The 26203-nt window shown below is 57.9% G+C and overlaps 1 protein-coding gene across 4 annotated transcripts in view; it reads left to right on the top strand.

Annotated features, from left to right (window-relative positions):
- Positions 1-26203, top strand: part of GNG7 (G protein subunit gamma 7) — a 125689-nt gene that overhangs the window by 31063 nt on the left and 68423 nt on the right. For all 4 annotated transcript variants that reach the window (XM_044752055.2, XM_044752056.2, XM_070491677.1 and 1 more), the window contains exon 2: positions 1137-1194. The gene's annotated coding sequence lies outside the window, so the exon portion shown is untranslated. The remainder of the gene's footprint in view (positions 1-1136; positions 1195-26203) is intronic.

Raw genomic sequence — 26203 nt, 5'->3', positions numbered from 1 at the left:
TGAAGGGTGCATGAGACGGCTCTGTAATAGTTTGGCAACTTTTCGGGGGTCTTTAACTGATTCAGAAATAAAAGTTGAAGGATCGAATGCATAGACAGTCACTGCAAGGTGGAGGCGAGTCCTGGCCTCCAGGTCCGTGGGCGTGTTGATCCGGCCCTTTCATCCCTCATCCCGGGCCCCCTGTCACCTCAGTGTCCCAGCAGCTCCTGTCCGAAGTGATGGGCCTGGTAGAGCAGATCCTGCGAGATCCTAGAAGCTGCAGGATCCCGAAGGTGGTCCAGGGCGTTCCCGAGACAATGGCGCCACCTGCAGGTGATGGTGGGGATTTCCGTTCTCCATCCTGGCATCCTGACAAACCCGCCTGAACTCGGACGGAGACAAGGAACCAGCGTTTCCATTTCTTTTTATGGAGTTATTTTTAAATAAACTTTTTTATTTTAGAACAATTTCAGATTTTCAGAAGAGTTTCAAAGATAGGGCAGAGAGTTCTGTCTGTTCGTCCCCCAGTTTCCCCTAATAGTCATATTTTCTATGACCTAGAGCATTTGTGATGACCAAGAGATGGACACGGGCACGTTTCCGTGAACCCAGCTCCGTTCTGTATTCGAATTTCACTCGTTTTCCCCGAATGTCCCTTTTTCTGCCTCAGGACCCGGTCCAGGACCCCACAGCACGCTTAGCCCTCACGTCTCCCTAGGCAAAGCTCGGTGGGTTGGTCCCCCCGGGGGCAGAGGGTTCACGCGGTCTCCTCCTCGTCCTCCCAGGGGACCTTGAGGGTCAAACGATGAAGGCAAACATCTTTTATAAACTATAAAACGTCATATAGACACCCGATCTTCCCTTCAACTTAGTTTTGGAAGATGTGGAAAATTTAAAGGGATAACGTCTTAAATCTCTAGTCTTTCTTTCTTTAAGAAGGAGAGAGAACTCTTTCTTTGAGGAGGCAAACCGCCTTCTTAAATCTGACGTCTCTGCCTTGCAAGGCTCCCCACCTGTGCTGTCCGCGGAGTCTGGCAGAGGAAGCAAGAGGCAGGACTCCGGAAACGATCATCGATCGGGGTCGTCTGACGCCCGCCGGAACGCCTGCGTCTCTGGCCATGTGATGCTCGACTAACGTGTTACGTTTTTCTTCCCAGGGGACAGACGTCTGGTTCCTGAACCGCGGCGCTGGAGACGGCCAGGCCTCGCACACAGGTCGGTGTCACGATGTCTGTCTTTTCTCCGCGTTCCCGGTTCCCGCGGGAGTGAGGTTGGCCGTTCTGAGCCAGGAGGAGAGTTAAGAGGGCGGTTTGTGTGCTCACCGTGCACGTCTGAATCTTCCCAGCTCTGCTCGTGTCTGAGGGTTTGTCTTGTCCACCAGGAGTGCACAGGAGCAACAGGAGCGACAGGGAATGGCTCTGTTCTTGGGCTCCGGTGGCTCGTGAAGCTGGGGACGGTGGGGGGGCTGGCGGGCCGGTGCTAATGTGCCCCGGGACGGGGTTGGGGCCGAGAGTGTGCAACCAGCCGTGCCGCCTGCTTTCAGCTTCGTCCTGGAGAGGCTTCCTTAGGGAGCTCTGATCCTTCGCTCCATGTCCCGTGTGTGTGGAGGGTGACCCATCCAGGGCCACCGCCAAGAGCAGAGCTGGGTCGCTGGATATGAGTGGCCTTTATAACATACGAGGAGGAAACCATGTGAGGAGCGGTTAGAGGGGCCTCTGTGTCCCGCCTCGCTGTCTGATTTACTGTCACTCTCGGGGTGTCTTCCTGCCCGGCCGGGAAGCCCAACTCCTGCTCCTTCTTTGTGTTTCCTAAACGTCTTTGCCGTTCTGGTGGAGTCTTCTGTTTCATGTGATCTTTAGAATGAACTTCTGCTTTCTGACAAAAATTCGGGTGGAACTTGGATCAGAGTTGTGCTTAGCTGATCGATAAGTTGGAGGGAGATTTGATGTCTTTCTAGTGTTGAATGTTCCCATCCCGCGTGCGTGTGCATGGAAGAAAAAATGTCGGAAAAGAAGGTGGACCCCAAAGACAACACGTCCGTCGTATGATTCCATTTAGATGAAATTTCTAGAAAAGGCCGATCTGTAGGGCAAGAAAGGTGATTGGTGGTTGCTAGGTGCTGGGGTGTGAAGGCAACTAGCTGTGGATTCATACCAGGAAGCTTGTGGGGTGAAGGAACGGGTCCAGAATGGTGTGGCGGGCATGGCCACACAGCCCTACGAACTCGCTAAAGGATCTTTGAGCTGTGCGCTTCAAACCAGGGAATTTTGTAACAGGTAAAGTGCGCCGCAGTGAAATTAAAATACACATATTTTAGCTAAGCTTGGGAGAGAAGCCGTCCCCAGGGACAGAGACCAAAAGCTGAGATCGGAGCCCTGGTCTCCGACTGACTTGTTTATGCTGAGCCTGGGTCCGACATAGACTTCAAGCGTGAACTCTGGTTTGCAAAGTTGCCAACCAAGATTGGGAGTCTGGCGAACCACTGGGAGGCCAGCGAGCGAGGTTGGGCAGGGCGTCTGTGTCTGCGCAGCGTGTGTGATGAGTGAGCCCCGCTTAGCCGTTCTCTTCAGTGCCCACGCCAGGCGGACTTCCCGTAAGAAGAGACAGTAAATGCAGACAATTAAAGAGGAAAGATGAAGTCACCCAAAATGCCCACCCGACAATGATGGTTGCCGACATCTCGGGGAGCGTCCCCCCCCCAATCTCTCTGTGAAGTGCATTCACAGACACACACACACTCTTGATTTTAGATAAACTGGATTTTCTCTTTAATGTGCCCATTTGCTTGATGCGCGTCTTTCCTTGTCAATAAACCTGGATTCCTTCATCTTTCCTACGCTGGTTTAACATTCCACGTTATAAGGGAATTGTGATTTCTTTTTAAGCAATTTTATAATTGATTTAACTGGTCTATTTGTGGGTTTTTTGGAGATGTTTCTTTTCTTTTCTTTTCGTTTTTCTTTTGCTATGCCCTGGGATGAGCGTCCTTGCACAGACTTTGTACATCTTTCATCCTTGGCTGGTTGTAGTTTGGGGTCAATTCCTGTAAGTGGGTTTGTGGGGTGTGTGTGTTTATATTGGGGTGTTCTCATTGACATTTTGACATGCAGCCACCGGGATCCCCAGAAATGCACATTTCCCACCCCAGGCCCGTTCCCCACCCTGCCAGCTACAGTTTGATGTCTTTGCCAGTCTGACCGGCCAGGACGATCTCAGCTGCTTTGTCGGGGTCTCCCGGTTGTTCGTGGCGTCAGCCTTTTCTCTCGGGTGTTTCTCCTGCCAACGGCCCGGCTGTGCTCTCTACTGACCTTTCCACTGGGGTCTCCCTCCCTCACGGATTCGTTCGAGCTCTTCACACACACTTGCATGTGAACTTCAACTTGCTCTGTTCTCCGTCGGGACGCCATCTGCTGTCTGTCACCCACACGGTGAGCATCTCTCTGAGTGCGTCTTTGCGCCTGGCTTACAGCCGGTTTCGCCGTAGGGGATTTTAAACATTTTGTGTACACCTGCGTCCTCCTTTGTATTTTGTGTGGCCGTCTTCCAAATTTCAAGATGATAAAAAAGAATTCACCTGTATTTTGTTCACACTGCATTTTTTTTTTTTTTTTTTTTTTTTTGCTGGAAGAGAGTCGCCCTGAGCTAACATCTGTTGCCAATCTTCCTCTTTTTTTTTTTTTTCCCTCCCCAAAGCCCCAGTATGTACTTGTGTATAGTGTAAGTCCTCCTGGTTCTTCTCTGAGAGCCGCCACCACGGCACGGCTGCTGACAGATGGGTGGTGTGGTTCTGCGACCGGGAACTGAACCCGGGCCGCCGAGGCAGAGAGCGCCGAACTTTAACCACTGGGCCATCAGGGCTGGCTCCAGACGGCACATTTTACACTCAATCTTTGAGCTGTTTTGAAATTCAGCTGTGCTGGTGGGTCTCACCTGGGGGTGATTCTGACCCCCTACGCCCACCCAGGGGACACCGGGCCATGTCTGGGACACCTGTGGTTGTCACGACTGGGGGTGACATCTGGCATCCTGGCATCGAGTGGGTGGGGACCAAGGATGCTGCTCAACCCCCCACAGCGCCCAGGACGGCCCCCCAGAAAATGATTTGGCTCCAGTGTCCACAGTGCCGATGGGGACAGACCCTGTTGGAGGGAGAGGGCTGAGCTGGCCCACGTGCTGCGTGGGGGTCTTGCTGGGGTTCTCCTTACAAAGGAGCCTATTGTCTCCCAGAGGAAATCCTCGAAGCCAGGAGTCCAGGCTGTTGCTGATTGTTTTCCAGTTTAATAGTCGCTCGTCAAGCGCATCCTGTTCTCTAGGCACCGTGTTGGGTGTCTGCAGGCCTCCTCGTGCTCGGCTCCCCGGCAGCCCCGGGGCGGCTTTGGCGCTCCTCTTTGCCCTACAGGGGACGAGACAAAGGCTGCGAGCTATGCAAGACTCTAGCTGGGGTCTCCCGTGGCTGGGGGGGGGGGCCGCCTCTCCAGGAGAACTGGGGTGTCACCGACTGGAGCCACCGCCGCTCATCCCGGTGACAGGGCCAGGCTCTGCTCCGCTGCTCTGAATGTCTGCAGACGGGGGGCTGAAAGATGAGCAGGAGTTTGGGGCTCCTGGGGGACCGGCGGCAGAGCACTGCAGTTCCCTCTGGCGGCCACCAGGGGGCGGAGGAGGCCCATGGGTCTCCAGCGGGGCCCCGCCCTGAGCCAGGTGTGGATGGAGATGCTGGGTGGGTGCAGGTGGGCGCCCCAGGTGTCTCCAGTCTACCCCTCGCCCCTCTTAGAACCCTGTGACCATCCCATCCCTGTTCTCCAGAACATTCCAGTTCAGCCCCAAGAGTCCCCCGTCCCAGGGGGCCCCCTGCCTCACACGCAGACCTGGAGCCTCTGCCCATGAGGACCAGCGTCAGCCGGCCGGCCCCGTCTGTTGGGTGTAGGAGGGAGACGGAAAGCACGGGCTCTGCAACCTTATGGGGTTCGGGGTGCCCGCACCCCCCAACCCCATCCTGGACCAGGGCATGGCCGTGTGGCTGGGGAAGTGAAGATGCAAAGAGTGGAGGTGGGGCGCCTGGCTGCCGCTCTGCCGCCCCAAAGGACGGGGTCTTGTCTCTGGACTCTCCCTCCATCGCCTGGAGCGAGGGCCGGCGGCTCTGGCCACGTGGAGTCTCCCCCAGGCTGGCCCCACGCAGCTCCTCCTTTGGGACTCACCCCTCGGAAGCCCCCTCGGGCCTCCTGGTGTGGAATCTGCTCTGTGTCCCCCTGCGGCTCCTGCGGCCTTTTGTCTCAGCCTGTGTCACACCTTCGAGTACAGTGATGTGGGTCGTTACTGCCTGGCTCGGTGGGACACGTGGTGACCTTCTCAAAGACTTCATTCGGGGGGTGAGCCCTGGGGCCGAGTGGTTAAGTTCACGCACTCCGCTTTGGCGGCCCAGGGTTCGCCACTTCTGATCCTGGATGTGGACCTAGCACCGCTCATCAAGCCATGCTGTGGTGGCGTCCCACATAGAAGAACTAGAATGATCTACAATTAGGACATACAACTATGTACTGAGACTTTGGGGAGGAAAAAAAAAAAAAGAGGAAGAATGGCAACAGATGTTAGCTCAGGGCCAATCTTCCTCACCAAAAAAAAAAAAAAAAAAAAAAGACTTCACTTGTTCCCTCAGCAAGGACTTCCGAGTGTCTGCCTGGGCCAGGCTCTGGCGAAACAGCAGTCACCAGGATGAGCAAAACCCCAGCTCTCATGGAGCTAACGTTCTAGTGAGATTGTGGACCTGTAGTGGGGTCTCACCTTCTATGACATCAAGGCTGGGCGTTCCCTGGGACAGAGCCGTCCTGGGTCCCGTAGGGGGTTGAGCAGCATCCCTGGTCTCCACCAACTCGATGCCAGGAGCTCCCCCAGTGTGATAATCACAGATGTCCCCAGACATCGCCCAGTGTCCCCTGGGGGCGAGACCACCCAGGTGGGCCCCCTGCTTGCTGGCTCCTCTCACACTCAGTTTTTGGACGTGGTTCGGTTTCCCCTGTGTGCATCTTCCCATCGGCTCGGAAGCTCTGAGGGGCTGGGACCACAGCCGGGTGACTGCTGCCTCATGGGGTGGCTAGCGAGTGTCCCCACAGCGTGGTGGCCATGCAGTGCAAAGGGCTTCTGAAGGACACCTCTGATGCCCCGTCCCTGGAGGACACTGACCTTTCACCTTGCGAGTCACCTGGTCTCAGCTTTCCTTTCATATGTGACATCGCTGTTGAGCTGAACTCAGTGTCCAGAGCTGTGCCTTTCTATATGGGGGCCCTTGGGTGCCTGAAATGTGGCCATAAGTGGAAATCATAATATTTTGCATAAATTGGGCTATACCTACGATTCTTAATTGAGGGCAATCTTGCGCCCAGGGGATACTGAGTGATGTCTGGGGACATCTGTGGTTGTCACACTGGGGGTGCTCCTGGCATCGAGTGGGTGGGGCCAGGGATGCTGCTCAACCCCCCACATCCCCCAGGACGGCCCCCCAGAGATGACCCGGCCCCGAGGTCACAGTGCTGAGGGGGCCCCTGGCCTGGGGCAAGCGTTTGCCCAGCCCTCTGGCTCCCTGCCTTGAGCACAGAAGAACTCGGTGACCTCCGAGCGGCAGAGCGTGCTTCTCTGATAGCTCCCGGGGGCTCTTGAGCGTTTCTGCGGAAAGCGCTCCCGGCGCCCTTTATCTCGAGAGGGTGGCCCTTGTGTGGGGCCAGCTCCAGCCCCAGCGTTGGAAATCGGGGCGTGCGCCTTCCCCTGCTGGGTTGCCCGCCTTCAGTGCGTCCTGGGCGTGTTGAAATCCACGTTATTATCAGTTCTTTCCATGGACAAGTTGTTCTGCTGTAAGAACAAGGCCGAGATACGCAGTCAAACCTTTAAAAGTTCTGCTGGTGGAAGGTCACGGCTGCCCCACCGCCTTTCCTGGCAGAAATGTGCGCCCTCGGGGCGGGAATACGGGGTGCCATGCTGAACCCGGCCAGGGTGGGGGGGACCCCATCACAGCCCACAGTACCCTTGCCCTCGCCCTGTGGCCTCCCATTCTGGAGACCCGGCCGTGTGGGGCTTCCCAAGGCGGCAGGGGCGTCTCAGACACAAGCTTGACCCCCTGCCCCCTACAGCACAGTCTCACCCGGGGCGATCCTGTCCCCAGGGGACCCCAGGCAATGTATGGGGACATCTGTGCTTGTCACACTGTGTGGGTGCTCCTGGCATCGAGTGTAGGAGCAAGGATGCTGCTCCGCACCCCACAGCGCCCGGAACGGCCCTCCGACAGAGAATGGCTTGGTTCCAAACCTCAGCCGTGCCGAGGGGAGAGACCCAGCTCCTCGAGATTCTTGCTCCCAGGGTGACTTGAGATCACTCTCTTTACTCTGTGTGTTGTGTTGTCTCTGTGCTTCCCACCTGAGTCCCGATCCACGAGCCCTCTCTTTCGGACCCTGCGGGCTCGGTCGTCCTCTCCCGGCTTGGTTAGCGCTAACACCGCCTCATTTTACTGGTTTGAAAATCGAGGCCCAGAGAAGTTCCCGTCCAAGATCTCTGGAGCAGGGGGTCCGTGGGCGGGGCAGCTGGAAGGGGAAGAGCCCGGCCGGCATTAGAGGCACCTGGACCACCACATCCCCAGGCACGTGCTTGTTGCTAGGCAACCGCTCGCACAGTCAGCCTCCCTGAGGATGCGTTCGGGTGAGGCACGTAGACGCTCATCCGGAGAGTCATTGAACTGAGGGCCTCCTTTGACTCAAAGCACACAGGGGTGACAGTCACATATGACAAGACAGTGGTGGGCGGGGGGAAGTGGGGGGGCCGTGATGAGGCCAAGGGGGGGCTCATTCGGGTGGTGCCTGCAACACCCCGGCCTGATCCCACTGAGCCAGTGGGCGTTGAGGCCATGGCCTCGGCTCTTCCTCGCCCTTCCGCCCTGCTTCATTCTTTCAGTCAACAAACGCCCGTGGGCCAGGTCCCTGGAGGCTGACGCTGTTGCATCTGCCTGCAGAAGCCCCCAGGACAGTGGGAGGTGGGGGTTAAGAGGGCCCAGGTGGGGTGTGCTCAGGAGTCGGGGGACAGACGGGGGCCTGAGGGCAGGGCCCACTGGTGGCTGGCATGTTGGGAACTTGTCTCTGATCACCATAGAGTGAATCACTAATTGCTTCTGATTTCCACTGGTGTCCCCCCAAAGTTCAAACGTTACAACCTAACCCCCAGTGTGATAGTCATCGGAGGTGGGGCCTCTGGGAGGTGTGACATTGTCGTTTGTAATAAATCCATCTTTTGGCCTTCCTCCGCGCTTCCTGGCTCACAGCTCCCCAAACCCTTGGAATTTCCTGGGCCACGGGAGCACCCCCTTGTGTGTGGCTGAATATGAGAGTGACTATGAAACCCGAGGGCGCCCTGCCCTGCCGTCACATGAAGGGCGTAGCAGCTAGCTGTTGGTGCGTAACAAGTTGCTATAGATCTAGCCGCTTAAGCCACAGGTGTTTATCAGCGCCTGGTTCTGCAAGCCGGAAGTGTGGACGCGGCGTGGCTGGGTCTCATGGGACTGCCCTCAGAGCGCTGGCCAGGGCTGCGTTCTCATCTGAGGCTCAACTGGGGAAGGAGCCGCTTCCAAACTCACGTCGTCGGCAGAATTCAGTTCCTTGCGGTCATTGGACTGAAGTTCCCCGTGGTCTTGGTAGCTGTCGGCCGGGGACCACTCTCCGCCCTTACGAGGCCGCTCTCCGGTCTTGTCCTGGCCGCTTGGTCTCCTCCGTAGGCCCCCTCACACCTCCAGCCTCTCACTTCACTGTGGGCCCTGCCCTTTGAGCGGGATCACCTGATTAGTCCAGGCCCACCCTTGTGAATTCACTTTTGATTAACTCAAAGTCAACCGATTTGGGGCCTTTGTGACATCCTCCAAACCCCTCCTTCCGTACAAAGTAATCTGATCAGGGGAACAGCATCTTACCGTGTTCACAGGTCCTGTCCGCACACGGGGGTTAGTCGACAGGGTGTGTTCCTTGGCAGGGGGCGGGCAGGAATTCGGGGGCTTTTAAAATCCTGCTGGCCACAGAGGGGAAGAAGAGGACATAATCCTTCGAGACACAGTCGGCGCTAAGCCTCAGGCAGGGCCCAGCAGGTGGCGTCTTCACCCTCCTCTTCTGACTCCCACGCCTCCTTGCAAGTTTTACCAGGACTCTGGGGGGAGACAGCTGGTGTTTGGGGCCGGCTCGGCTTGCGTTGTCCCTGTCACGGCTAAACGTACCCACGGCTTCACCTCATTTTTTAGTTGTTTTTTTTTTTTTTGAGGAAGATTAGCCCTGAGCTAACTACTGCCAATCCTCCTCTTTTTTGCTGAGGAAGACTGGCCCTGAGCTAACATCCGTGCCCATCTTCCTCTACTGTATATGTGGGATGCCTACCACAGCGTGACTTGCCAAGCCGTGCCGTGTCCGCACCCGGGATCCGAACCAGTGAACCCCAGGCCGCCGAGAAGTGGAACGTGTGTGCTTAACCGCTGCACCACCGGGCTGGCCCTCACCTCACTTTTAAAAATGCCTTTATTTTGAAATAGTTCCAGATTCATAGGAAGTTGCAAAAAAATCACGCAGAGCGATCCCGTGCCCCCTCCCCCGGCTTCCCCCGGCACTGGCATCTCGTGTAACTGTTGCGAGTCCAGGAAATTGGCACGGGGCCTGTGTGTGCAGAGTTCCGCGCCACTTATCACGTGTGCAGAGCCAGCTTCGCCCCGTTTGTGAGCGTGGGGGACCACCGCACGACCACGAGGTGGAGAGGGCGCGTGTGTGTGGGGTCGGGGGGGTGGGGCAGAACAGACGTAAATGTCTAAATCACGTGGCACCGTGGGCCCCTCGCTGGGCGTTCAGGGCAGCCCCCTCCTCTGTCCTCCCACAGCTCGGTGGGGTCTCGGTGGCCATCTCTCCGGGCAGCCAGCCCTTCCAGTGGGTTTATTTGGGGCTGGAGGGCAGCAAGGTTGCGGGGGCTGCCAGCACCAGAAGGCCCAGGTTGAAACCCACTCGCACGGGCGCCCCAGGCAGCTCACCTGACCTCTCTGAGCTCGGAGGGTGGGCTGGCTGGCGTCTGTGGGAGGACCACCAAGTACTGCCCCGTGATGCCCTGGAGGGATGGATGACTGGGAGGGCCGAGAGTTAACTGTGAGAGGCTCCAGTTCTTTCCAGGGTGGAGGACCCGGCCCTCGTTCTTCCCCATCCATTCTACTCCCCTCCAGAGACCAACTAAGATACCCCATTGTTTGAATAAACCCCCAACTTTTCCCAAAGTTCCCCTCTGTCTCTTCCACGCCGGGCACAGAGCCTGATGCATAGGAGGTGTTCCCCGGGGGGCTGCTGTGTGTTTATTCCTTACGGCGGCACTAACGGTAGCAAAGCCCGCCACCTCTCGGACACCTCCGGTGGGAGGCAGAATTCCAAGATGGCGCCCAGACTCCTGCCCACTGGTGTCCGCGCCCTGTCTGATGCCCTGCTCTTAGGGGTGAGCAGAACCTGTGAATAAGTGGGATGGTTAGGCCAATGTGATACGGCAAAAGGGATTTTGCAGCTGTCACGAGGACTCAATCAGTTGACTTTGAGTTCATCTGGAGGGAGATTATCTGGGTGGGCCTGACCTAATCAGGGGAGCTCTTAAAAGAGACCAGAAGCAAGTCTAGAGGAGCCACAGCCACAGAGACAGAAAGTGGATGGGGGGCCAGGGGCTGGGGGAGGGGTGGGAGTCAGTGTTTCATGGGGACAGAGCTTCCATTTGGGGAGATGGAAAGTTCTGGAGACGGATGGAGGGGATGGTTGCACAGCGTGAATGTGCTTCATGCCACTGGGCTGTGCGCTTAAAAATGATGAGGCTGGTTATGTATTTTTGCCATAATAAAGAGAGCGAGAGAGACCAGAAGCAGCGGCAGACGCGCTCCTGGCCTTGACCAAAGCCGACAGCCACCTTGTGAGCTGCCTGTGGAGGAGCCCACGTGGCCTGGAGGGGCTGGGAGCGCCCCCACCCAACAGCCAGCAAGAAAACGGGGACCCCAGTCCTCCAGCGGCAGGTGACAGATCTGCCAAGCACTTGCCCGAGCTCGGACGGGGACCCTGAGTTCCAGATGGAGAACTCAGCCCGGCCAGTCCCTTGATTTCAAGCTCGCGAGAGCCCGAGTTGAGAACCCAGGGCCGCGTTTCCTGCTGCGGAAGCCGTGAGCTGACAAATGGGCGTTGTTTTAAATGGCTAAGTTGGGGGCCATTCGTCAGGCGGCAGTAGCTGACCGAGACACCTACCACGCCGGCCTCAGACGCTCATTCTGAAACCCCCCACATCTCTGTGGATTCAAGACAATTATCTTCACTTCAGCGATGAGAAAATAGGAGCAGGGAGGTGCTCAGTAACTTGCCCGGGGCCACCGGGTAACCGTTCTGTGATATTCAAATCCGCTGTATCTGTCACCGGGCCAGGCCGTGAGCTCCTTCAGCTCCGGGATCTGGTCCAACCCCCTCGCTGGATGTTTAGCGAGTGACTGACAGAAGGAAGGACAGAATGAGCTCGGGGAGGAATCCTCATCTGACCTTGACGGACAGCTGAGCCTGTAACCTGGCCCGGTGACTGACTCGTCGGGGACAGTGGACAGAGTCTGGAGAATGTAGTTGTCATCCCCCAAAAGGAGTGATGCTCATACGGGGCTTCCCTGGCTGAGTCACGCCCCGGAGCTGAGGTCTGAGCCCATGAGGCTCCTGGAATGTGGCTCGTCCTGACGAATATTCTGATTCACAGGGACGGGCTCGCAGCCAGGCGCCCCCAGCCCCGCCAGCCAGGAGCAGCGGGGAGGGCCGGGTCTGGGTGGGTGTTTATGACACCAGTTGTGACACCCATGAATGTCCCCAGACATTGCCCGGTGGCCCCCTGGGGACAGACTCACTCCGGCTGGGCCCCCGGTCGAGTGAACTGATGGTCACAACATTGCCCGAGAGTGAGAGCAGGTGCCGGCCCCGGGGTCTCCCGTTGGGGCCTCTGGGAGGCCTTCCTGGAGGAAGTGACATCTGGGTTGAGGTTGACGATGCCCTGAAGCTGACCGGGGTGGGGGGAACCCTCTGGGTGGTGGGAGCTGTGTATGCCTAGGAGCAGAGGCTGGTCCCGGGACAGTGGGCAGGGGTACAGGGTGACAGAGAGGGAGCGAGGAGGCTGTGGGCAGACCGTGCTTCATCAGAGGGCAGCAGGGAGCCATAGGGAAGCTGGGGATGCCCCTGACACCCCCAGCGGTGGTGGGCAGAGGTCCCAGCGGGCTTCAGGGGCATTGCTACAAGGCCACTGAGGCTGGACGTGGGCGCTGGAGGCAGGCCTGGGGGGCAGCATCCGCCTTGGCAGCTCCTAGCTTTGAGACCCCCGGTCGAGCATCCACCAGCTCCCACCCCTAGTTTCCCTTTGTAAAATTGGGGTGATGGCTGCCCCAACACCCAGGGTGACAGAAGGAGATGAAATCTTCAGTTCTGAGACCTCGTCCCCGTGCCCGGGTGCAGCGAGGGCTCTGCGTGGACCGGAGTGTGTCCCTCATCCAGTTGACATTGGCCAGCTGCCTCTCCCTCCCGTCTCCCAGCTCTGCCTTCCTCCTTCCCGAGACCCCCAGTCAGCTGGCTTCTCTGGTATCCATGGAAACGCTGGGATGTGTGTGAGGGCCCGAGGCCCCTCTGCGAGCTGGTGGCAGCCCTGGACCCCTGCTCCCGGCCCCGGCGCCCTTGCTCTTGACCGTGACCCCCGGCCCAGAGCCCGCGCCCCTGGGGGTCACCCAACCCTCCGCCCTGCAGGCCCGCGGGTCCCAGCTCTGCGTCCACCAGGAAGGTCGGCCGGCGGCTGGGCGGTGCTTCTGTGTCCCGAGCTGACCTTGTTTTCCTGTTCTCGGGGCGGGAACAGCCGGCCGCGGAGCAGACCTCTCCAGGCTCAGTAAACACCGGGGGATGGGGGGATGGGGGGGGTACGGGTTTCCTTGTCCACCCGCCTGCTGCTCCTTGGGAACTCTCCAGAAAGGCTGGTGAGCCTGGTTCCCTGCCCAGAAGACTCAGATTCGCTCAGCTGCCTCCCGGGGGGAGCCCGGTGGAGATGCCAGCTGGGGGCGGTCACCCGCGTCCTGAGGCCACCTGGGTTGCCATGTTTACTCATTGGCTGTATTGTTCCACACATGGCAAGAGCAGGACACATGGGGCCTCGTTTGTGTTTGGGGCACCTTCTTTTCTTTGTTTTTTTTTTTTTTTATTGTGATAAAATACACATAACTTAAAATTTACTGTCGTAACCGTTTTTCAGTGCACAGCTCGGTAGCATGGAGCACATTCATGTTGCTATGCAGCCATTCCCACCATCCGTCTCCAGAACTTTCCATCTCCCCAAACTGAAGCTCTGTCCCCAGGAAACACTGACTCCCACCCCTCCCCCAGCCCCTGGCCACCCATCCACTTTCTGTCTCTGTGGATGTGGCTCCTCTGGGGACCTCCTGTGAGTGGACCACACAGTGTGTGTCCTTCTGTGTCTGGCTCACGTCACTGAGCATCACGTCCTCCAGGTCCCTCCATGTTGGAGCAGGCGTCAGGATCTCCTTCCTTTTCATGGCTGCGTAGTATTCCAGGGTGTGGATGGACATGTTGTGTGTGTCTGTCACCCATCCATGAACACCAGGGGTGTGTCCACCTCTTGGCTACTGTGAACATGGGTGTGCAATTATCTGTCTGAGTTCCTGCTTTCAATTTTCTTGGGGTATGAAATACCTTTTTGTTCTGGTTTTGACACCTCAGCCCCAGCCTGCAGGTCCCTGTCCACCCGCAGGACATGAGGGAGCCCGGTCTGAGCCACAGAATCAGGGACCTGGGCCACGAGCCAGCTTCTCCCTTGCCCACCCTCGCTTGGGCCCACACACTTCTAGGAAGAAAAATAGATTTTTGCATCCATAACTGTGCCCTGGTATAAAAATTCAGAAGCTGCCAGTGGCAGACGGTGAGACCGACATCTCCCCAACCCCTGCTGCCAGCTCTTGGCCTCCCTTGCTGGTGGCAACTGCCATGACCAACTTCTGGGTCTTTCCCTAGATATGCTCTGCCTCCTGGGCAACATTCCAACCGTTAATTTTTGCAGGATAAAGTCGTGCATCCCTCGTAGGCTTAAGGCCGCTGAAGGAGGGGCTCAGAGGGACGCTGGGGGCCGTGAGCACAGCAGGTCTGGCGGCACGTCAGCTTCAGGCCAGCTCACCTGCCGGGCGCCATGGAGCCACAGAGGACCCACCTGTCCCGCGTGCCTGGCCCCAGACCGGGCGTAGTCAATACTTAATAACAATAATTTACCCCCGTGTTATGGACCCATTGTCTGTGGCCCCCCAGATTCTCATGCTGAGGCCCTGACCCCCAGTGGGATGGTGTCAGGGGGCGCGGCCTTTGAGTGATTTGGGTTAGCTGAGGTCATAGGGGTGGGGCCCGCAATGGGATTAGTGTCCTTGTAAGAAGAGGAAGAGACCAGAGCTCGCTCTGCACCACGTGAGGACTCGGGGAGGGCAGCCGTCTGCAGGCCGGGAGGAGAGTCCTCACGAGGAGCTGACCCTGCTACCTCCTGATGGTGGACTCCAGCCTCCAGGACGGTGAGGGACAAAGGTCTGTTACGTCTTTGATGTTCTGGGAGCGCAGCCCGAGGGGACTAACACATCCCGTCAAAAGTCAGTGTCAAAGGGAGCGACCTGGAAGGGCAGAGTGAACACTTGTGAGGACGAGGGCGGGGGAAGCTGACCCTCGATGATGGATGATCGGAGGGGTTTGACGGTGGGGTGGGTTGAACTGGCTTCTCAATCCTTGACAGGGGTGCGGAGTGGGAGACCCGGGAGGGCCTGTCAGCGTCCTGGGGCCGCTGTAATGAAGGACCACAAACCTGGGGCCTTAAAACTACAGAAATTTATCCTCTCTCTGTTCTGGAGGCCAGAAGTCTGAAACCAATGGGGGCAGGACCACACTCCCTCCCGAGGCTCCAGGGGAGGGTCCTTCCTGCCTCTTCCAGCTCCTGGGGGTCTCCAGGCACCCTCAGCTTGTGACCGCATCATCCGTCTCTGTCTCCATCATGACATGGCCTCTCCCTGGGCGTCTGTCTCTGCACGTCCCACCTCTTCTTAGAAGGACCCCAGCTCCTAGATTAGGGCCCGTACTATTCCAGCATGACGTCATCTTAGCTAATTACATCTGCAAAGACCCTATTTCCAAATAAGGTCGCCGGATAACTTTGCTCGGGCAGCTCCGACAATGAGTTCTCTCCCCAGCGCTGGAGGCTGGAGTCTGGGGTCCCGGTGTCGGCAGGGCTGGTTCCTCCTGAGGCCTCTCTCCGTGGCGTGTGGAGGCCGTCGTCTCCCTGTGTCCTCAGGTGGTCGTCCTGCTGTGCGTGTCTGTGTCCTCACCTCCTCTTAAAGGACACCAGTCAGCTGGGTTAGGGTCCATCCTGATGACCTCATTCTAACTTAACTTCCTCTTTGAAGGCCCTTCTGCAAATCCAGTCCCGTTGGGGTCAGGCCTTCAATAGAGGAATTGGGGAACACGGTTCAGCTCATACTGGTCACCTTCTGAGGTTCCAGTGCGCGTGAATTGGGGGGACACCGTTCACCCCAACACGGGGAGGTGGGCTGAGCTCAGTCCTCAGTAAGGGACTGGGGTGGGGGGGGAAGCGGGTAGGTCCCCCCAGGGGAGGGCCCTGAAGCCAATCATTGATGCCATAGATGGGGTTCGTGCAAGCCCGGTGGGAGTCACTTAGCCGAGATGTCATCTCCGACCTTGGAGCCCTCACCCTCTTTTATAAATGAAACTGGGAACTCTGCTGGCGGAGGTTATCCGAGGCCACAAAACGGCCTTGAGCAGAGCCGGCGTCTGCACCCCACGCTCGGGGCTTTGCACGGCGCCAGCTGCCCCCACGGGTGCCGGCGGCACAGGGACGCCCCCGGGGTGCCCCCCAGTGTGGCCGGCACCATGGCCCTAGGAGCCCACCAGCCTCTGGGACGTTGCCATGAAATCTTCTCTTGTGCTTTAGTCACTTGAAAATGTTGCCTTCTTGCCCGAGATCTTGGTAATTTGCTGAGCTGGGAGGCTGTTTAGATTTTTTTCTCTTCTTTTAGATCATGTCGATCTTGGGGCTGGGGCAGCCCCTGCGGGTGACAGGTTTCCCGGGGCGTGGGTCCTGCTCTGGGTGTGGTGGGGGGATGGGGCGAGGGCCCCCACGGTGTCCGCCGTGCGGATGGCAAGATGGAGCCGTGAGCGTGGAGACCTGGCCTGTGGACAGGAGAAACGGGAAGGCATCCTGGAGCCAAAGCTCAGGCAGGAGGCGCTTTTCTCTTAATTCCCCAAGATTAAAAATAATCTTATAACAACAGCTTTATTGAGATATAATTCACACACCATACGACGCACCCTTGTAAAACGTACAAGTCAGTGGGTTTTAGTATATTTACATAGCTGTGCAACCATTGTATTATCTAATTCCAGAACATCCCATCACCCCAAACAGAGACCCCATTCTCATCAGTAGCCACCCCCACCCCCTCCCCAGCCCCTGGCCCCCACGAGCCCGCTCTCTGTGGATCTGCCTGTTCTGGACGTTTCACGTCAGTGGGGTCACACGCCGTGTGTCCTTCTGTGTCTGCTTCTCTCCCTGAGCGTCGTGTGTTCAAGGTCCATCCATGTGGAGCCGTGTCAGGGCCTCGCTCCTCTTCATGGCTGCGTTGTATTCCACAGTGGGGTTTGCTTTTCAAAGACATTATGTGACAGACGTTTCGATGGTATTCCAGCGTCTGGGGGCCCTACACCCTGATTATGTTTGGGGCTGATTGTAAGCAGGCACTTGCCACAGACTTGCTATAATCTAGACCAAAGATAGCAAACTTTTTCTGTAAAGGGCCAGACCTTAAATATTTTAATGTTTGCAGGCCAGGGGGGTCTCTTGTAACTACTCAGCCCTGTCCTTGTTAAAAAAAAAAAAAGCTACCAGAGACTATATGTGAGCGAATGGGCATAGCCGTGTACCAATAAAACTTTATTGACAAAAGTGTACAGAGGGCCAGATGTGGCCCTCGGGCCATAGCTCTTCGCCCCCTCTTTGGAGCAGAGATTCTCAAACTTTCTGGTCCCGAGGTTTCCAGGGAGCTTTTGTTTTATGCCGGTTATATTTATCAAAAGTTCCCAGATTCAAAATTGAACCCGAGGAAAATTTTAAATATTTATTAATTCATTTAGAAATCACAGCAGTAAACTGTAAATGATGTTTTTTAATGAGAGTAACTCTGTTTTGCAAGACAAACGGCTAGTGAGAAGACGGCAAGGAAGACACCAGGAGATTGTCGCAGATCAGAGAGACGTGACAACTAAATGCAACATGGGATCCTGGGGCAGAAAAAGGACATTAGGGGAAAAACTAGAGAAATCTGGGTAAAGTGTCCCTGTGTCACTTCCCCAGCTGGGATGGACACACCTTGGTTATGAAGACGCTCCCGTGGGGGCGCTGGGCGAAGGGGAGACTGGCCTCGACTGTCTCTGCAACTTTTCTGTAAATCCCGAATTATTCCAAAGTAAAAGTTTAAAAAAAACAGGACGGAACAAAGGAAGGTGTGGCTGACCACGGTCAGAGGGCAAGGAGGGACCTCTTCCCCGTGCCCGGCGTCGCGGCCAGATGGCAGGAGAGTGAATGCAGGTCAGGCCGCTGGTCAGCAAATATTGACCCAGCGCCTGGCACATGCCCAGGACGGTCATAGGTGCCGGGGACACGGCCGCCAGAGGGACCGAAGAGGCCGCGCCCTCCGGGGACAGTGCTGGCACAGACACGCAGCAAACAAGGACAGTCCTGTGAGCCTGAGAAGGAAATAAAGCAGTGTGCTGTGGGTGGGGGCCACAAAGAGGGATGGCTGTGCGCCAGGGGTCCGGGGGTGGGGGACGTCCACGCCCACCCCAGAAGGATGAGGATGAGGAGGAGTCCCTCTGGGAGGAGCTCTGACCCTGAGGCTCTGCGGACTACCTGGAGGCGGGGGCTTGGGGAGTCGTTGGGGGGGGCCGAGGCCGCTCTTGCAGGGCGGGAGGCAATGATGGCCAGGTGACCTGTAGAGTGGCCCTGGTCTGGCTGATCAGACCGACCAGGGCCCTGAGGCTTGCAGCCCCTGAGGCAGAGTCGAGCTGCACTGGCAGATCTGGGCTCAGCCCCCCGATAGCGGGTCAGCTCAGACCCCCACAAAGAGCCCAGTTCCCCGTCTAGGCCAGGGGGCTCAATGCAGCAGCTCTGCCCCCAGGGGACACTGGGTGACATCTGGGGACATCTGTGGTTGTCACACTGGGGCTGCTCCTGGCATCGAGTGGGTGGGGGACAGGGATGCTGCTCGACCCCCCACAGTGCCCAGGATGGCCCCCCAGAGAGTGAAGTGACCCGGCCCTGATGTCACAGTGCCGAGGGGGACAGACCCTGTGTTCATTATTTGGGAAAAGCATTGAGTCAGATGGCTGCTCAGGCTGTTTCCCGGGTGTGCAGCCCACGTGAACTCGGGTGGGACTCCCGATCGCTCTCCACTTGGAAATTAAGATGCCCCGCTGCCCCCCGCCTGCCCATCCGGAGCCTCCCCGAGCTGCTGGTGGTCCACCTGGGGCTCAGAGCAAAGAGGCCTCAGAAACTGCCTCCTCTGTCAGCCCCGGGCCTGGCCACAGAATCTCCGGGGCCTGGTGCAAAATGACAACTCGGGCCCCCTGTTCAGAAATTTCCAGGAGATTCTAGGCGTGGACAGAGAGCGGTAAACTGAGGCTGCGCCCTCTGAGCACAGGGCCTTGGTGTCAGCTCCGAGATTGAGGCCAGCGGACGGGAGGGCCCTCTGGCAGGACAGCTGGACATCAGGCCCCAGGACCCTCTGCCCATCCCTTCCTCCCCAGGGCCGTCACACCCAGGCCAGGCCACCCCCTGAGCGGAACCCCACTGTGGTCCTCTGGCTGTGGCCCCCGTCCCATTGATTGACAGGCTCTGTGCGCCCCCCGGGCCACCCACTGCCAGGCAGAGGAGTGACTCAGGGGTGCTGGTGCCACCCTGGCTTACACCGTCTGCCCATGAGGGATTTGTCCTGGCATCTGGTGTGGGTGGGGGTCGGACTCAATATTTTTCCCCAAATAATTAACCCGGGGTCTCCCCCCTCAGCACTGTGGACGTCGGGGCCGAGTCGTTCTCTCTGGCACTGTGGGGGTTTGAGCAGCATCCCTGGCCCCCGCCCACTCGATGCCAGGAGCTCTCCCAGTGTGACAACCACAGATGTCCCCAGATGTCCCCCAGTGTCCCCTGGGGGCAGGACCGCCCCAGTGAGACTGCTAGTCCAGGCTCTTGGATGGGGAGGCGGGGTGCTGCAGAAGCTTCAGAGTCCCAGCCCCCAGGTGCAGCTGGGGTCCCTTTCCCGGCACCTGCTGGGGTCGGGCCTTGGGTCACACAGAGCCGCTGCTGCTGCAGCCAGAACCCGACCCAGGGCTGCCCTGCCACATTGCTTTGCCGGGAAGCAGACAGGCTGGGATCCGTGCTTCCCAGGGACTGGGCGACCGGGACGTTTAGCATCTGTGCTCGGAGCTTTGATGTCTGCCAGCCCCGGGGACAAGGACCTTCACCATCTCCACACTCAGCGCCTCGGACACGTCCCAGGCCCACACCGGGGACGGGACCCAGGGTCTGACCTGCTGCCTCTGAAGTCATTTCTATTATTGGACTAAGGCAAGGGGTCTCACCCAGGGCGATCCCGGCCCCAGTGGGCACTGGGCCATGTCTGGGGACATCTGTGGTTGTCACAGCTCCTGGCATCAAGTGGGTGGGGCCAGGGATGCTGCTCGACCCCCCACAGTGCCTAGGACGGCCCCCCCAGAGAGTGTCCGCTGTGAGTGCCCCAGTGTCCGCTGTGCTGGGGGGAGACGCTGCCTGAACTATATGCATGCTGGGTCGTCACATGCCAGAGTTTCTGTGGTGGTGAAAGATTGGGTGGCCCACCCGTGAAAGGTTCACACTTGCCAGAAATTTCCAAATTACAACACGTTTTCATTCACAGCCACCTTCACGACCAGCAAGGCCGGGGTGGGTTTATCCTGTGAAGACAGATGGGGAAACTGAGGCCCGGGAAAAGGACGGTGGCACCCAGGCCCAGAGCCTCCCCTCATCCTCAGCATGGGATCTGTTCACTGGTCTTTGCCCCAAAAACACATTGAAGCAGCTCAGGTCAGTCCCCAGCCGGTGCCTTGGGCCCTGCAGCTGAGGACATCAGCAGGGCACGTGGGAGGGGTTCTCTTTGTGCCCTGCCCTCACCCCTGCTGGTGCCTGGGGCACGGAGACCCTCAGAGGACCACGTGATCGCCCTGCAGTGTCCGCCTGGAAGGTGTGGCGGGATTCACTGCTGCCTGGCCTGGGGTTGTACCAGGTAAACCCCATCCTGGGTGGCCTGGAAGGATGTGGCGGCACAGGAAGCGCCCATTTGTTGAGGCCTCCACTGCGCCTGGCGCATCTCAGGGCTCCCAGTATACGTGATCTTAGCGAGTCCTTGCGCCACTGCAAAAATCATAGCTGCAGGGCCGGCCCTGTGGCATAATGGTCAAGTTCCTACGCTCCACTTCCGTGGCCCGGGTTCACAGGTTCTGATCCCTGGTGCGGGCCTACACCACTCATCAGCCATGCTGTGGCGACGACCCACATACAAAGTAGAGGAAGACTGGCACAGATGTTAGCTCAGGGCTAATCTTCCTCAGCCAAAAAAAAAAAATCATGGCTGCAAATATCAGCTCTGCTGATCACACCCACGTGGCCTTGGGCAATCCGCGTGCTGCCACCTGCCTCAGTTCCTCATTTAAAAGTGGGGGATGCCTTGGCAATCGAGAACTAATGTGCAACGTAAGATGGTACAGCCGCTGTGGAAGACAGGAAGGCAGGCAGTTCCTCAAAAAGTTAAACACATAGTTTCCCTGTGACCCAGGAATTCCAGTCCTGGGTGTCTCCCCAAAATAATGGAAAGCAGGGCCTCGAGCAGATGCTCGTACATATGTGTTCTCAGCAGCGTGATTCACAGCTGCCAAAAGGTGGAAACACCCCGAGTGCCCACCAGTGGACGACGGATCCACACATGTGCCCACCCACATGCTGGAGCATGACGCAGCCGTGAAGAGGAGCGAGGCCCTGACACAGCCACACGTGGACGGACCTGCACACACGACGCTCAGGGGGAGCAGCAGACACAGAAGGACACACAGCGTGTGACCCCATGGACGGGAAACATCCAGAACAGGCAGATCCACAGACAGAGAGCGGGCTCGTGGGGGCCAGGGGCCGGGGAGGGGGTGGGGGTGACTGCTGATGGGATGGGGTTTCTTTTGGGAATGGTAGAATGGTGGAATGTTCTGGAATTAATAGAGGTGATGGTTGCACAAATGCCACTGAATGAAGAGGGTAAAATGTTAAAATGGTAGCTTTCGGTTATGTACACTTTAACACACGCACACACGCAGTACCTGGTGGGCAGGAAGTGGGCGTTCAGGAAACTCGTAATTGCTCACTTGCTCGTCCTGTGACCTTGCTCCGGCCGCAGCGTAGGAACCGCCTCCTGCCCTCCCTGCATCTTGCAAGCCCTGACTCTGCCCCCAAACCTGGTTCCCTGGGCTGCTGTGACCTTCACGGGCTGCGGGACGCGTGCATGGGTCCCCTGCGAGGGCCGGGCTCCTGCACCTCCCTCCCTCTCAGCCCTGGGAGGTGGCTCCCGGTGGCCTTTTGACTGCAATGCCACTCCTTGAGAAGTCACTCTGTCTGCAGCTTTCAGCAAACCGCCTCAAGAGCTCTGAGTGTCTGCTGCGAGCCTAGTTCAGGCGACAAGGAATTCATAAGCCCCCGTGGTTGGAGTTAACTGGCATGGCCCAGGGCCGTGATCTCAGGGCCGGGTCATCCTCTGTGGGGGGACCGTCCTGGGCGCTGTGGGGGGCTGAGCAGCATCCTTGGCCCCCACCCATTCGATGTCAGGAGCTCCCCCAGTGTGACACTTACAGATGCCCCCAGACATAGCCCAGGTTAGGAACACCGGCCATAGATAATTCTTATTTTTGTTATTAGGGCCAGATGCCCTTCTTGCTAAGCAGCAGCCTTCCAGGCAGTGGATGCCAGGGGCACCCTCAGAGGGGGTCCTTGTCCTCCCACCCCTGGGGACCCTCCTTTCAGGGCCGGGGTGAGGCCGAGCCCATGGTGTTGGGGGCCGGAGAGTGAGGGATAGAGGAAACCCCAGCTGCTCAGTGGCGGCCAGGGAGGCAGGACCCAGGGGGACAGTCTGAGATCGTGGAGGTCCCGGTGTGCCCCTCAGACAACGCTTGGGGGGTTTGCTAGTTCAAAGGGGGTCAGGGTCTGGAGACCGGGGCCCGTCCCAGGATAGGGCTACATCCAGCCAGGAGGGTTAACCTCTCACGGCAAAATCCTATGTCTGAATTTGTTTTCATGGCCTTTTAACATGATCTGTTCCCGTCTGCCCCCCCGCCCCGGCTGCAGGACTTGTCAGGACATTTGCCGGCCTGGGGCCCGACCTGCATGGGCTGCCGCCTCCATACTGTCATGGGGAAAATTATCTCTCACAATTGCATTGGTGTCAAGTGGGAGATAAACCAGGCTGGGTCCATGATTATATATTCTGTCATACAGTATTTGTTTTCTGTTGACTGATTTCTAGAGAAATTTAAAATGCAGTCATGACTGTGGGTGTCACACTGGGGGAACTCCTGGCATCGAGTGGGTGGGGGCCAGGGATGCTGCTCAGCCCCCGCACAGCGCCCAGGACGCCCTCTGCCCCCCAGAAATGATCCATCTCCAAATGTTGATGGCGCCAAGGCTGAGAAACGGGATGTTAATTTTTGGAAAAATGTTGAATCTGATCCTTAGCTCACAGTAGACACCAGAATAAACCCCCGATGGTCAGTCAGTATAAACCAGGGGGCCCCCCCGGCGTCTGTGAGCCCCTCCTCTCTCCCTCGCACTCAGTGTGTGGATTTGAGTGTGGGCAGCATCCTGGGGCCTCAGGAGTCGGATGATTACAGAACGGAATCTCCAGGGGGTCAGTGGAGTGCCCTGACCTGGGGGGGCTCACCTTGCCCTAAATAAGCGCAGGTTTTGCACAGCTTTTCGCAGCCAGCTGCAGGCCCTGCGAGGGCTGGAACCCCCCTGCAGCACAGGGCAGTGTGGGGGGGGGGTCCCCCTGACATGCAGCTGGGCCCCACGCCGTGCAGCCCATGCGGCCGCCAGGGGGCAGCACAGCCCTCCCGCTGGCTAACCTTTCTGGCTGCCTGTCCCTGTAGCCCAGAAACACCGCAGTCTAGACACCCACCGGCCGAATTCCTCTCCCCTTAAGTCAGCCTGTGCCGAGACATTCGCCATCCCAGCGCTCGGTCATCACTTCCCGCTGTGCATTTTCGAGGCTGTCTCGCCAGGGCCAGATCACCGACTGAGTGTCTTAGGAAGGGTCTAGGTGGGGGGCAGCCCCCGGGGCCCTGCACCCAGGGGGGCCACTGCTTCTGGGAAGGCAGTAGTTTCACACCCCCGCCCAACACCCCCAGGGCCAGCGCCACCAGCTCAGCCACGGGTGATGGCTTCCTAGGGGTGAAGGCCCCCCCTTCCTCCCATCTGGCCCTCGGCTCCGCCCCAGCTGCCCACCCTGGGTCTGGCTTTGAGTTTCTTCTCTCTGCTGCCTTTTGGGAACCGAGAATCTCAGCCTGAACGCTCAGAAGACAGGTGTGTACACCCTCAACCACACGGAAAACAAACCCGGGGAAGCGTCCCCCCGGCCCCGCCTCGGTCCCAGCCCCTTCTGAAATGGGTCAGCATCTCGCAGAAGTTCAAGCTGGTCTCTGTCACATTTCCTTAAGCCGTCTGCACCCGCGCCCTGTCAATGCGACCCTCGCGAGGGGCTTCTCCTGAAGTGTCATCATCTTCATCCAACGATGTGAGCCTCAGAGGGCTTGGGGTGGAGACCGGGGCACTGCCAGGGTGCCCCCGAACGTTCCAGGGTGGACAGTCTGCGGCCGGGGCCTCTGAGGGCCATCCGGCCTATTAACCCAGTGCGTTGGTTTGCTAGGACCGCCGTAGCAGGATGCTGTGAACTGCGGGGCGGCTCCAACGACAGCCGTTCATCGTCTCCCGGATCTGGAGGCCAGGAGTCCGGGAACCGGGTGTCGGCAGGGCTGGGTCCTTCGGAGGGAGAGTCTGTCCCATGCTCTCCCAGCTTCCGGGGGTCGCTGGCCGTCCTTGGCGTCTCGTGGCTCGTAGAAGCATCACCCCGTCTCCGCCTCTGTCTTCACGTGGCGCCTTCCCTGTGTGTCTGTGTCCAAATGTCCCTTTTTATAAGGACACCAGTCCTATTGCATTAGGGCCACCCTGCTCCTGTGTGACCTCGCCTTCACTAATTCCCCCTGCAATGACCCCATTTCCAATTAAGTTGCCCTTCTGAGGTCCTAGGGGTCAGGACTGCCACCACCTAATTCAACGCCTAACCCCAGACGCTGGCCTTCGGCCCTTTGGGGGCTGGGGCCGGGAGGAGTGCCCGGTGGTGCCTCCGGCCTTGCTCTGTGGCAGCCGGAATCCTGCCCGGCCCCAGGGAGGGGGACCCGGGACGCAGACCCGGCCTGGCTGTGCTGACCGAGCACAGCTCGGGACCAGGCAGGGCCGAGGGAAGTGCCCGCTGCTGTCGTCTGCGGAATAAATAATTTCCTAAGGAAAGTGCTGACACGCTTCCTTGAAGCCTCGCAGGGTGGCGCAAGGTCCCCGAGGGAGGCTCTGCTGACTTGGGGAGAGGCCAGAGGCCTCCTTACCTCCCCCCCTTTCCACGCCACAACTGTTTGCAGAAGCATCTCGAGGGACATTGACCCTCACCAGCACGGTGCATCGGCCGCAAGTATTTTGGGTGGAACATGCCTGCATCTTGCCACCTGCCCGGAGCCCACTTCTTATTGGGGACGTTTATCGATGAGGAAATTGGGGCTCAGAAGATAATGCCAGCCACCACTCACTCCCCTGCACCTCCGGATCAACAGAAAGTGAAAAACGGAACCCTCACTGGCTCCCCATTCCCGTTAGGTCATCCCAGGGTGTGCTGGCCCCTTCCGGGTCAAGGCAGCCAGGCTGATGTTTCCGGCACTCAGGATGGGCTGGGCAAGCATCGCTCTGACTCTCTATCTTCTGTGCACAATTGAGATTCTAGAAATGGCCAAAGCGCGGCTCAGATATGGGAGCCCGAGGACCCCCAGCGAGTAGGGGTTGGGGCTGCTTCCCGCCAGAGCCGTCGGGACCCACCTCCCAGGGCCAGGACCAGGGAGAGGCAGGCGGGGCCTTGGGCACAAAATCTAAGGGCGTCAAGAACCTCAGTGATCAAGATAAATCATATTTTAGCATAAGATAAAAATTAATTCGTATTCATTTTACTTATTTACGTAATCTAATTTATTCTAAATTGATTTAATGTAAAAGTAAAACATCTTTCTGTGACATTGTTTATTATTTCCATTGAAAATCCAAAATCAATGTGAAAATCCGCAGTGAACCGAATGTTAAGTCAAGACAGAATCGGCCGTCCTGATTCCTCCTCTCGGTTCGGGCTCCAGGACGGCGGCAACCAATCCTGTCTAGATTTAAAATGCCGATATTTGGTTCATCGAGGAGTTTGTTGTTCATTTTGACTTTTTACAATAGCGTGTTGAGATATTATTTATCACGATCGCTGGGGTTTTTGGGTATCCCCATCTGTTTTGTGCCCAAGAGGAGTGGCTCGCTCGCCCAATGTGGGTCCCCGGCCTTCGGGATCAACTGTTCCCCAGGCCCGGTCATCAGATGGATGTAGCCTGCTTGCCATGAGGAGTCACACTTCTAAAGAGCCAGCCGCAGAGGTGCAGAATGGAGGCCTGGTCTGGGGTGTTTCAGGGGCAGCAGAGGTGAGAAGTGAGTCAGAAGAGCAGTTTGGTTCCTAGGGATTTACCCAAAAGAATTGAGGAGATTCGAACAAATATACATACACATATGTTCATGGCAGCACAATTCACAGCAGCCAAAAGGTGGAAAGAACCCAAATGTCCATCCACAGGTGAACGGATCCACACCCGTGTCTGTCCACACACTGGAACATGACGCAGCTGTGAAGAGGAGCGAGGCCCCGACATGGCTGCACGTCAATGAACCTGAACACACGATGCTCAGGGAGAGAAGCAGACACAGAAGGACACACGGCGTGTGA

Source organism: Equus asinus, chromosome 20, assembly GCF_041296235.1.
Source record: "Equus asinus isolate D_3611 breed Donkey chromosome 20, EquAss-T2T_v2, whole genome shotgun sequence".
NCBI lineage: Eukaryota > Metazoa > Chordata > Mammalia > Perissodactyla > Equidae > Equus > Equus asinus.
This window is presented reverse-complemented; position numbering and strand designations above follow the sequence as displayed.